Raw genomic sequence first — 13946 nt, forward strand, 5'->3', positions numbered from 1 at the left:
TTGCATTTATATTTTTGTTCAGTGTACATTAGCTATATTGTCGCAAGTAGACACCTGCATTGCTTGCTGTTTGGGGTTTTAGGCTGGGTTTCTGTACAGCACTTTGAGATATCAGCTGATGTACGAAGGGCTATATAAATACATTTGATTTGATTTGATTTGATTCGAAGTAGGATATTTCATTTATATATGTTAGAAATGTGGATCACATGTAGGTCTATGTAATCAGATTGGAAGGATGAAGATGTAGTTAAGATCTAAATAGTCATCCACCCAAAACAGTAAACATACAGTGATAATAACCAGTGGCGACCTCAACCATTTATGAGCATGTAGTATCTTTTTTTAAATGTATTTAACTAGGCAAGTCAGTTAAGAACAAATTCTTATTTACAATAATTGCCTACCCTGACCAAACCCTAACCCGGAAGACGCTGGGCCAATTGTGCGCCACCCTATAGGACTCCCAATCATGGCCGGTTGTGATACAGCCTAGAATCGAACCAGGGTCTGTAGTGACAGCTCTAGCACTGAAATACAGTGCCTTAGACAGCTGTGCCAATCTGGAGCCCAAAAAACCTCCACAAAAAAACAGAAGGTTGCCTCCCCCAATGCCTTTGTTCCGAATTCAAGATGCAGTTGGCGAGGAGCAACTGCAGAAAATTTCAGTCGACTGCAAGCGAAAGTTTATGACCTTTGATCAGAGGGTTGTTGTAAAGTTCATGCAGTTACGTAGTCACAAGTTGGATCATTTTTATACCCATAATACAACACAATTTGAAAGGCGGTGACCAACGTTGGTCAACATCTTGACAAAAGGGATCTGCTCGAATGCGCCCATTGCGTAGCGTTTAGCCGGAGCAAGGAGTAAGGTTAGCCAGGCAACCATTAGCCCCTCTAAATATGAATGATTATAACATACAGTCAAGAAACAGTCTTCTTCTAACATATTTTAGCAAAGTCTTAACTGAGTTTAAAAACAAATGTTCAACAGAAAACATTATTGTTGGTGGTCATTATGATGTTGCTCATGATGACTGGGTGGATAAATATCCAACTAGGCATCAGCCTATTGTTTTAACTTAATACTTTCTGCTCTAACTTTAAACGTTATGATATTTGGCAATCTCAGAATAAAACTTTAAAACATTTGTGTTGGTTTAACTCTACAACTAGTAGAGACAATTCAAATCTCTAATTGATTATTGCTTGGTATCTTCCAATCCTCTGAATCTTGTCAGTGAATGTGATATTTCCTCAGCTCCGCTGACAGACCATTGTTCCATCCTTCTTTCTTTGGGGTTAATGATAAGAGCTTTTTTAAACCATACTGGAAATGTAACTATTTTCTTTCAAATAATAAATATTTCTGTTTACAGTCTAAAGATCTTATCAGTGAGATCGATCTCAATTCTGCACTTTCTGCTATTAGCAAATGGGTAATGATTAAATAAATAAATAAATGGTCTTGCCATCACTTATAAAATGCTAGCTCCAAACAGATTCTCCCAAACAGATGGATATTATTGTTGATATTAACAGGCTGAGCAATACACTTGGTTAAAATGTAGATGAAAAAAATGAGCTTGCAAAACGCCAGTGTGAACAGGATTACATACAGTGCATTCGGAAAGTATTCAGACCCCTCGTCAATGTACACACAATACCTCATAATGACAAAGCAAAAACGTTTTTTTTAGAAAATTTCGGAAATGTATTAAAAATAAAAAACTGAAATATCACATTTACATATGTATTCAGACCTTTTTTTCAGTACTTTGTTGAAGCACCTTTGGCAGCAATTACAGCCTAGAGTCTTCTTGGGTATTACGCTACAAGCTTGTCCTTCTAGAAGGTTCTCCCATCTCCACAGTGGAACTCCGGAGCTCTGTCAGAGTGACCATCAGGTTTTTGGTCACCTCCCTAACCAAGGCCCTTCTCCCCCTATTGCTTAGTTTTGCCAGGCGGCCAGCTCTAGGAAGAGTCTTGGTGGTTCCAAACTTCTTTCATTTAAGAATGATGGATGCCGCTGTGTTCCGGTACCGCTTGCCGTGCACTAGCAGAGAGAACAGTCTATGACTAGGGTGACTGGAGTCTTTGACCATTTTTATGGCCTTCCTCTGACACCACCTGGTATAGAGGTCATGGATGGCAGGAAGCTTGGCCCTGCCTTGCGGTCGGAGGCCGAGCAGTTGCCATACTAGGCAGTGATGCAACCAGCCACGATGCTCTCGATGGTGCAGCTGTAGAACCTTTTGAGGATCTGAGGACCCATGCCAAATCTTTTCAGTCTCCTGAGGGGGAATAGGTTTTGTCGTGCACGACTGTCTTGGTGTGCTTGGACCATGTTAGTTTGTTGGTCATGTGGACACCAAGGAACTTTAAGCTCTCAACCTGCTCCACTGCAGCACCGTCGATGATAATGGGGGTGTGCTGGTCCTCTTTTTCCTGTAGTCCACAATCATCTCCTTTGTCTTGATCACGTTGAGAGAGAGGTTGTTGTCCCGGCACCACATGGCCAGGTCTCTGACCTCCTCCCTATAGGCTGTCTCGTCGTTGTCGGTGATCAGGCCTACCATTGTTGTGTCATCGGCAAATGTAATGATGGTGTTGGAGTTGTGTCTAGCCGTGCAGTCATGAGTGAACAGGGAGTACAGGAGGGGACTGAGCACGCACCCCTGAGGGGCCCCTGTGTTGAGGATTAACGTGGCGGATGTGTTGTTACCTACTCTTACCACCTGGGGGCAGCCCGTCAGGAAGTCCAGGAACCTGTTGCAGAGGGAGGTGTTTAGTCCCAGGGTCCTTAGCTTATTGATGAGCTTTGAGGGCGCTATGGTGTTGAACGCTGAGCTGTAGTCAATGAATAGCATTCTCACATAGGTGTTCCTTTTGTTCAGGTGGGAAAGGGCAGTGTGGAGTGCAATAGAGATTGCATCGTCTGTGGATCTATTGGGGCGGTATGCAAATTGGAGTGGGTCTAGGGTTTCTGGGATGATGGTGTTGGTGCGAACCATGACCAGCCTTTCAAAGCACTTCATAACTACAGACGTGAGTGCTGCGGGCCTGTAGTCATTTAGGCAGGTTACCTTAGTGTTCTTGGGCACAGACACTATGGTGGTCTGCTTAAAACATTTTGGTAGTACAGACTGGCCCTGCGGCCTTGTGAATGTTGTTCTGTTTAAAAGTCTGTGGAGAGCGTGATCATGCAGCCTTCTGGAACAGCTGGTGCTCTCATGCATGTTTCAGTGTTAATTGCCTCGAAGCGAGCACAGAAGTAGTTTAGCTCGTGTCACTGGGCAGCTCTTGGCTGTGCTTCCCTTTGTAGTCTGTGATGGTTTGCAAGCCCTGCCACATCCGACGAGCTTCAGAGCCGGTGTAGTACGATTCGATCTTAGTCCTGTATTGATGCTTTGCCTGTTTGATGGTTCATCGGAGGGCATAGCGGGATTTCTTATAAGCTTCCGGGTTTGAGTCCCACTCCTTGAAAGCGGTAGCTCTAACCTTTAGCTCAATGTGGATGCTGCCTGTAATCCATGGCTTCTGGTTGGGGTATGTACGTACGGTCACTGTTGGGACGACGTCATCGATGCACTTATTGATGAAGCCAATGACTGATGTGGTGTACTCCTCAATGCCATCGGAGGAATCCCGGAAAATATTCCAGTCTGTGCTAGCAAAACAGTCCCGTAGCTTAGCATCTGCATCCTCTGACCACTTTTTTATTGATTTAGTCACTGGTGTTCCTGCTTTAATTCTTGCTTGTAAGCAGGAATCAGGTAGATAGAATTATGGTCAGATTTGCCAAATGGAGGGCAAGGGATAGATTTGTATGCGTCTCTGTGTGTGGAGTATAGATGGTCCAGAGTTATTTTTCCTGTGGTTGCAAATTTAACATGCTGATAGAAATTTGGTAAAACGGATTTAAGTTTCCGTCAACTGTGGGACCTTTTTTAGACAGGTGTGTGCCTTTCCAAATCATTTCCAATCAATTGAATTGACCACAGGTGGACTCCAATCAAGTTGTAGAAACATCTCAAGGTTAATCAATGGAAACAGGATGCACCTGCGATCAAATTCGACTCTCAAAGCAAAGGGTCGTAATACTATGTAAATAAGCTATTTCTGTTTCTTGTTTTTTATACATTTAAAAATTTTGTGTGTAGATTGATGAGGGGAAAAAATGTATTTAATCCATTTTAGAATAGGGCTGTAACAACAAAATATGGAAAAAAGGGAAGGGGTCTGAATACTTTCCGAATGCACCGTATTGATAACATTAATCTTGTCCTAGAGAGATTTACACGGTTATCAAAACATCACGCCAGGGTAAGCCTGCACGAAAAAACAGCTATTTCTAAAATCACCTATGGGAAAAATGAATGGCGGAAAAACTAATACCACCATTTCCCTTACCGCTAGGTTTTCTGGGTATAATGACTCATACTGTGGTATTGTATGATTGCTTTGGTTTATCAACAACCTTGTGGCTATTGTAATCTTTTGGCTGTAGAAAAACAGGGGTATCTAAAGTTTTTCCTGGTGAGGCAGTGCAGGTGCCTTGTCTATTTGGTCTGGAACTGAATACCCATACATGCGTTCTAAAGAGTAGGCCTTTTGGGTATGTAAAAATAGAACGTTTTATAAGTATGTGAAACTTCGAAAGTTGAGTATGCTTTAAAGATCTAACGCCTCTCCTTGATGACCTTTTACCCTTTTCAAAAGGAGGCGAGAAAAGACAGAGGAGAGAGGAAGCAGGTATTGAGCAAACCAATTGAGAAAAGGACAGCTATTGGATTCTACCTCTCTGGGTGGGTACTCTTGTACTTCCTCGGTGGGAGAAGGCTATCGAGGACCTAAGGACACTTCTCAGTTCGCCTACTAACTATTTGACACTCTCCTCGACCACTTAGCGGTTTCCGTCAGCTGTCATCAAGGCAAAGGGTGACTACTTTGAAGAATCTAAAATCTAAAATGTATTTAGGTTTGTTTAACTCTTTTTTTGGGTAACTTCATGATTCCATATAGGTTATTTCATAGTTTTGATGTATTCACTATTATTCTACAATGTAGATTTTTTATTATTTTTATTAAGAAAAACCCTTGACTGAGTAGGTGTGTCCAAACTTTTGACTGGTACTGTATATATTCAAATATTAACATCAGACAGTGGACACCATAGCCAATAGGCCTTTGCATGCAATGCCCTGATACAGATAGTGCTCAAATCTCTAACAGCTAAACCATGAGGTGGACAATTACTCTTTAAGAAAAGTAGCCAAAAAAAGACGTGCAATTCATTTTAGGATGTTTTTAAGGCCACAGCAATGTGGCTTATTTGGCCAACATCTCTTGTTTATTGATGGGCGCTGGCTGTCACGTTGGATCTGAATGCATATGGATGTCCGTTAAATATCTCAAATGTCCGGTAAATGAATGTCTTCCGTCATGTTGCTCGGCACCAAATTGTCCAAATGGAAACTGAAATGGCATATTGTTTTTATGAAGATTTTAGAATATTCACATGAAAATCTCTCACCAATTGGATAGAACCCTAGCTATTGACACCCTAAAGACTCTGGCAAGAGCACTAGTCCAGTGTCACTTTGATTATGCCTGCACATCATGGTTCACCCGCAGCCCCAAACATCTAAAGAATAACCTACCAGCCAAACTAGCTTGTAAGAATTGTACTTAAACTCCCCCCTCATACTCATCTGGAGGTTGAGTATTTTGTTGTCTATCTCTGTAATGTGTCTGTATCTAGTGTTGAAGTCGGAGGTTTACATACACCTTAGCCAAATACATTTAAACAAATTTTTTCACAATTTCTGACATTTAATCCTAGTAAAAATTCCCTGTCTTAGGTCAGTTAAGATCACCACTTTATTTTAAGAAGGTGAAATGTCAGAATAATAGTAGAGAGAATGATTTATTTCAGCATTTGGTAGCATTGCCTTTAAATTGTTTAACTTGGGTCAAATGTGTCAGGTAATTTTGGCCCATTCCTCCTGACAAAGCTGGTGTAACTGAGTCAGGTTTGTAGGCCTCCTTGCTCGCACACGCTTTTTCAGTTCTGCGCACACATTTTCTACGGGATTGAGGTCAGGGCTTTGTGATGGTCACTCCAATACCTTGACTTGGTTGTCCTTAAGCCATTTTTCCACAACTTTTGAAGTATGCTTGGGGTCATTGGCCATTTGGAAGACTAATTTGCGACCAAGCTTTAACTTCCTGACTGAGGTCTTGAGATGTTGCTTCAATATATCCACATCATTTTCCTACCTCATGATGTCATCTATTTGGTGAAGTGCACCAGTCCCTCCTACAGCAAAGCACCCCCACAACATGATGCTGCCACCCCATGATGCTGCCACCCCGTGCTTCACGGTTGGGATGGTGTTCTTTGGCCTGCAAGCCTCCCCCTTTTTGCTCCAAACATAATGATTGTCATTATGGCCAAACAGTTCTATTTTTGTTTCATCAGACCAGAGAACATTTCTCCAAAAAGTACGATCTTTGTCCCCATGTGCATTTGCAAACAGTATTCTGGCTTTTTTATGGCGGTTTTGGAGCAGTGGCTTCTTCCTTGCTGAGCGGCCTTTCAGGTTGTGTTGATATAGGACTTATTTTACTGTGGATATAGATACTTTTGTACCCGTTTCCTCCAGCATCTTCACTATGTCCTTTGCTGTTGTTCTGGGATTGATTTGCACTTTTCGCACCAAAGTACGCTCATCTCTAGGAGACAGAACGAGTCTCCTTACTGAGCATTATGAGGGCTACATAGTCCCATGGTGTTTATACTTGTGTACTATTGTTTGTACAGATGAATGTGGTACATTCAGACGTTTGGAAATTGCTCCCAAGGATGAACCAGACTCAGAATTTTTCTGAGGTCTTGGCTAATTTCTTTAGATTTTCCCATGATGTCAAGCAAAGAGGCACTGAGTTTGAAGGTATGCCTTGAAATACATCCACAGGTACACCTCAATTGACTCAAATGATGTCAATTAGCCTAACAGAAGCTTCTAAAGCCATGACATAATTTTCTGGAATTTTCCAAGCTGTTTAAAGGCACAGTAAAGTTCATGTATGTAAACTTCTGACCCACTGGAATTGTGATACAGTGAATCATAAGTGAAATAATCTGTCTGTTAACAATTGTTGGAAAAATTACTTGGGTCATGCACAAAGTAGATGTCCTAACCGACATGCCAAAACTATAGTTTGTTAACAAGAAATTGGTGGAGTGGTTGAAAAACGAGTTTTAATGACTCCAACCTAAGTGTATGTTTACTTACGACTTCAAGTGTATGTAATGGTATATGTATCTATGTAAAGAAAATAGGGACCACAATGGAAATACACTACATGAGAAAAAATACGTGGACACCCCTTCTATTTTGTGGATTCAGCTATTTCAGCCACACCCATTGCTGACAGGTGTACAAAATCGAGCACACAACTATGCAATTTCCATAGATAAATATTGGCTGTAAAATGGCCCGTACGGTGACTTTCAAAGTGGCATCGTCATAGGATGCAGTGCCACTTTGAAAGTCACTGCTAGAGCTGCCCCGGTCAACTGTAAGTGCTGTTTTTGCTCATGGAAACGTCTAGGAGCAACAACAGCTCAGCCGCGAAGTGGTAGGCCACACCAGATCACAGAACGGGACCAACGAGTGCTGAAGCATGTTGCGATTAAAAATGGTCTGTCCTGTTGCAACACTCACTACCGAGTTCCAAACTCATTGGCTGGAGTGGTGTAATGCTTGCCTGCCATTGGACACTGGTACAGTGGAAACAAATAGTCTGGAGTGATGAATCATATGCTTCACCATCTGGCAGTCCGACGGACGATTCTGGGTTTGGTGGATGCCAGGAGAACGCTACCTGCCCCAATGCATAGTTCCAACTGTAAAGTTTGGTGGAGGAGGAATAATGGTCTGGGGCTGTTTTTCATGGTTCGGCCTAGGCCCCTTAGTTCCAGTGAAGGGAAATCTTAAAGCTACAGCATACAATGACATTGTAGACGATTCTCATTTTGGAATGAGATGTTTGACGAGCAGGCGGTAGGGAGGGATTTATTTTCTGTTTGCCAAGATTGACATAGTCTATTTATCGTTGTGTTGGTAACACAAACCATGATATTGAAGTCCCCGAAGTCAGTATGCTTTGTTCGTTGGTTGTGTGATTTACTGGCACAGAAACCTGTTGGTGGAAAATTTGTTGCATATATTTTATATATTTAAAAATATGGAATCAAAATGTTGAAAATCTGATTTCCCCCTAGCTGATCATTGTCTGCAGCCGACTCTGAATGTAGTGCAATGAAACAGCCAGGGAGAGTGAGCTCGTCTGTGGTGGTCGGCGAATGCTCAACCCGTAGCCCTGCGTGGCATGGTCTGTGCCACAAAAGCATGCTAAAGAGGCAAAGCCAATATCCACGTTTAGAAACACAGGGTTGCTAAAGTTATTGTTATTTGTGGTCATAAACATTATTTTTTAGTTTTAGCTAATTCTATGTGGGGGGGAGGGTGTTCAATGAATTTCCTCCCAGTACATTTTGTTCTGGCCCTAATTGGTGCAATATCAGCTGATGCTAGAAGTTAGTCATAGGACTCACTGACAGTGTATTACATCTATTTTGAATCTGTCTCGTGTGGACTGTCATGACAATGCCCTTTATGTCTGGAAAATTACATGTGGTGAAAATGAGTAAGATGGAACAGTTATACATTTGAACTAAAATTACATCAATACTCACTGTTCAATAGCCTGTGAGTCTAGGCTATGCCTATGATACAATTAGTACTTAATCCAAAATGTAAATATTATTAGGATGGATTCACAAATATAAAATCAAGTGGGTATTGACAATTGTCAAGGTTTTATATTTTTAAAAAGAGAGAAGAGGCCACTGCTGAAGAATACAACATAAAATGTCACATTTTAAAAGCTTTCCGGTTTAACACAATTCAAACCGTCACCCCATACAAAATGCATCACAATCCATTTGTTTTCAATGGGTGCAGTTCTTTTTAAACATCCAGAGGGGAAAGACAGTCAGACAGACAGACAGACAGGCAGACAGACAGTATGTAGTAGAGTTTAAGTAAGTCTTTCCCTAAGTGGCATTGACTTCCCCTTCTTGGCAAGGCCATGCTGTTCATTCAGGATTCTCACCCTACTAATCGCACATGCACTCCTATTTTTAGCCCCTCCTTTGGGTGTTGGACGGTGCGGATCCTGAAATTCACGCTTTCCAGCCTCAACCAACCAGTAAGATAGATAAGATGCTTAAGTGTTTAACACTACACTGTGTCTGTCTCCATGGCTGCTGCCCAGCCCCCTCCACTAGACGAGGAGTGGATGAGGGATTAACGTCCTAACCAAGGGGTCTGTCAGATATTTGTTTTGGCTCACAATGAGAGACAGTGTTACAGGCGTGTTTCCGTTTTCCATGGATGCCTTTTGTCAATAATAAATTGCATCACTAACTGTGCTTTTGCTGTTTTGTTTTATCAGTAATATGAGTTCTGATAACTGGTCTATTTGGTATAACCAGAGTCCTTGATTAGCCCATATGGTGCTACTAAATAGAAATAAATAGAAAAGCAAAGGTAAGGCTACTGTACTATACTTAGACTGTACTCAAATGTACTGTGCAGATACAAATGTTCTACTGTTACTCTCAGTTGCGTGAATACAATAAACCACATCCTGAAAGGATGAAATCTCATAGATTTGAACGAAGGGATGTTTCGTCTTAAATATCTCTTTTATGAAATGTGAGTGATTTTTACTGCCCCCAGTGGCATTATTGGATTGTATGAGGGATATATTTTGGGTTGCATTCTCACACTAACCCAACATTCACAACGGATCAACACAGCACTGTTTTTTTTAAATTCCACCTTCCCCTGTTTCTGTAAGGATGTGGACTGTGTGAGGGGATGACAGAGATTTGCCTCATAAGACACTGTTTAATGATTACTAATGGTGGTCTTAGGCTCTTATAGTTGCCAAAGCATCACCCAGGTGGATACTACACTTTCGGTGTTGGATGTTCTAGCCTACCTACAGAGGAGGAGTAGCCGTGATCTTCCTAGACAGAGGTTCCTGATGAAAAGCCTGTCTGATTGATGTTCTCCCTCCTGGCTGTACCATTGACGCCACCACTCAATTGAACTCCTATATTGAACTGCATTATCATGTAGGTGTGGAAGACCTTCTTCCATGAACTGTCAGCTCCCTGAATTCGCTATTTTTTGTTTTTCAAAGCGCTAAATAAATAAATACATAATTATTATTTATGGGCCAGATGCTAAACCTGAGAAGCTTAGCTCAGCTACTTCCTTAACATTATGTTTACAGTCCTGAAATTGCCTCTTGCGTTATAGTATAAAAAAAATATATATGCACATCCTTTGTGCAAATTAATCTACCCAATCAAAAGGCATTTAAAATGTCACATGCACCGAACACAACAAGTGTAGATTTTAACAGGAAGTGTTTACGTACGAGCCCTTTCCCAACAATGCAGTTAAAAAGTAGGAAGTACGAGGATATATATAATGCAGGCTATACACAAGGAGTACTAGTACCGAGTCAGTGTACTGGGGTACAAGGTAGTTGGGGTGATTGATTGAGGCAATATGTACTTGTAGGTTTGGTTAGGTGATTGATTGATTGAAGTACTATGTACATGTAGGTAGGGGGTGAAAAGCAGAAAGTCCAGCTAGCTATTTAATCAACTGTTCAGCAGTCTTATGGCTTTGGGGTAGAGCCTTTTGGTCCCAGACTTAGCACTCTGGTACCACTTGCTGTGCGCATAGCAGAGAGAACAGACTGTGACTTGGGTGGCTGGAGTCTTTGACAATTTTTAGGGCCTTCCTCTTACACCGCCTGGTATTGAGGTCCTGGATGGCATGGAGCTCGGCCCCAGTGATGTACTCTGTAGCGCCTTGCAGTCGGATGCCGAGCAGTTTCCATACTAAGTGGTGATGCAGTCAGTCAAGATGCTCTCAATGGTGCAGCTGTATAACTTTTGCCCATGCCAAATCTTTTCAGCCTTCTGAGGGGCAAGAGGCGTTGTCGTGCCCTCTTCACGACTGTGGTGTTGTGTTTAGACCATGATAAGTCCTTAGTGATGTGGACACAGAGGAACTTGAAGTTCTGTCTCCACTACATCCCCGTTGATGTGAATGGGGGTGTGTCTGGCCCTCCATTTCCCATAGTCCACAATCAGCTCCTTTATCTTGCTGATGTTGAGGGAGAAGTTGTTGTCCTGGCACCACACTTCCAAGTCTCTTACCACCTCCCTGTAGGCTGTCTCATCGTCGTAGGCTGTCTCATCGTCGTCTGTGACTACCGTCGTGTCATCAGCAAACTTAATGATGGTGTTGGAGTCATGTGTGGCCTCGCAGTCGTGGGTGAACAGGGAGTACGGGAGGGGGCTAAGCACACTCCCCTGAGGGGGCCCCGTGTTCCGATGTGTTGTTGTTGCCTACCCTCACCACCTGGGGGTGGCCCTCCAGAGTCCAGTATCCAATTGCAGAGGGAGGTGTTTAATCCCAGGGTCCTTAGTTCAGTGATGAGATTGGAGGGCACTATGGTGTTGAACCCTGAACTGTAGTCAATGAACAGCATTCTCACATAGGTGTTTGTTTTGTCCAGGTGGGAAAGGGCAGTGTGGAGTGCAATAGAGATTGCGTCATCTGTGGATCTGTTGGGGCAGTATGCAAATTGGAGTGGGTCCAGGGTGTCTGGGATGATGGTGTTGACGTGAGCCATGACCAGCCTTTCAAAGCATTTCATGGCTACAGATGTGAGTGCTACGGGGCAATAGTCATTTAGACAGGTTACTGTGGTGTTCTTGGGCACGGGGACTATGGTAGTCTGCTTGAAAAATGTGGGTATTACAGACGGGGTCAGGGAGAGGTTGGAAATGTCAGTGAAGACACTTGCTAGCTGGTCAGCGCATGCTCTGAGTACACGTCCTGGTAAACCATCTGGCCCAGCAGCCTTGTGAATATTAACCTGTTTAAAGGTCTTACTCACATCGGCTACGGCGAGCGTAATCAGACAGTCGTCCGGAACAGCTAGTGCTCTCATGCATAGTTCGCTTGAAGCGAGCATAGAATGAATTTAGCTTGTCTGGTAGGCTCACATCACTGGGCAGCTTGCGGCTGGGGTTCCATTTGTAATCCGTGATAGTTTGCAAGCACTGCCACATCCAACGAGCATCAGAGTCGGATGGTTTGTCAAAGGGCGTAACAGGATTTTTTTAAGCGTCCGGATTTGTGTCCCGCTCCTTGAAAGTGGCGGCAGCTAAATGAGGAGGTTACTTGTAATCCATGGCTTCTGGTTGGGATATGCAGGTGCTTCTCCACCTGCATTGCTTGCTGTTTGGGGTTTTAGGCTGGGTTTCTGTACAGCACTTTGAGATATCAGCTGATGTACGAAGGGCTATATAAATAAATTTGATTTGATTTGATTTGATATGTACGTACGGTCACTGTGGGGACTACGTTGTCGATGCACTTATTAATGAAACCGGTGACTGATGTGGTAAACCCCTCAATGCCATAGGATGAATCCCGGAACATATTCCAATCTGTTCTTGCGAAACAGTCCTATAGATTAGCGTTCACTTCATCGGACCACTTTCCTTATTGAGCACATTTCTGGTACTTCCAGTTAGAAAATTTGCTTGTAAACAGGAATTAAGAGGATGGAGGATGCCAAATCTGATCTTAAGAGAGCTTTGAGAGCTTTGTATGTGCTTTGTATGTGTGTAGAGTAGAGCTAATCTAGAGTTTTTTCACCTCCAGTTGAGACATGTCGGTAGAAATGAAGTAAAATGGATTTCAGTTTCCCTGCATTAAAATCCTTGTCCGCTAGGAGCACCGCATCTGGGTGAGAATTTTCTTGTTTGCTTATGGCCTTATACAGCTAGTTGAGTGTCAGCATTGGTTTGTGGTGGTAAATAAACAGCTAAGAAAAATATACATGAAAACTCTCTTGGTAAATCGTGAGGTATACAGCTCATTATGAGGTATTCTAACTAAGGCGAGCAGGACCTCGAGGCAGCGTTGCCTAGTGGTTAGAGCGTTGGACTAGTAACCGGAAGGTTGCAAGTTCAAACCCCTGAGCTGACAAGGTTTTTCTGTCGTTCTGCCCCTGAACAGGCAGTTAACCCACTCTTCCTAGGCTGTCATTGAAAATAAGAATTTGTTCTTAACTGGCTTGCCTAGTTAAATAAAGGTTAAAAAAAAATGTCCTTGTTCAGCCACAACTCTGTGAAACATAGGATATTACAGTTCTTCAGATCACGTTGATAGGATAGTCTCGAACGGAGCGCGTCCACTTTATTTTTAAATGATTGAACATTTGCCAATAGAACGGAAGGTAATGGCGACTTATCCACTTGCCATCACGGTCTCGATAGATATCCTGCACGCCGACCTCTGTAGCGTTGCCTCCTCCTCCTCCTCCCAGTGACAGGGATTTGGGCCTGGTCTGGGATGAGCATTATGTCCTTCAACTTTGATTTATTGACCCCAATCGTGGTTAGTAATCTCTGTTTTGATGTTGAGAAGCTCTTTTCGGTCATATGAAATAGTGGTCAAAACATTACGTAGAAAGAAAGTAGGGATCAGAGCAGAAAAACACAAAATAGCAATTGGTCAGGGGCCTGTAAAACGGTGGCCATCCCCTTCGGTGCCATTATAGTTTTTGCAATAAACCTTATGAGTGTATCATGACAGCTCGCTCCTGCTCAGAAACAATCCCTAGCCCCTAAACCTAACATAATTTTACAGATCTGAAGAGATCGGCTGGATAAACAATATGGTCATAGCTCCTCCTTGCCCTCTGATAGGCTTGCCATACTGCTTGAACCTATCCAATCTTCTCAGATCTACACATATGCCTGGGGGGAC

The sequence above is a fragment of the Oncorhynchus kisutch genome, linkage group LG20 (assembly GCF_002021735.2).
Source record: "Oncorhynchus kisutch isolate 150728-3 linkage group LG20, Okis_V2, whole genome shotgun sequence".
Lineage (NCBI taxonomy): Eukaryota > Metazoa > Chordata > Actinopteri > Salmoniformes > Salmonidae > Oncorhynchus > Oncorhynchus kisutch.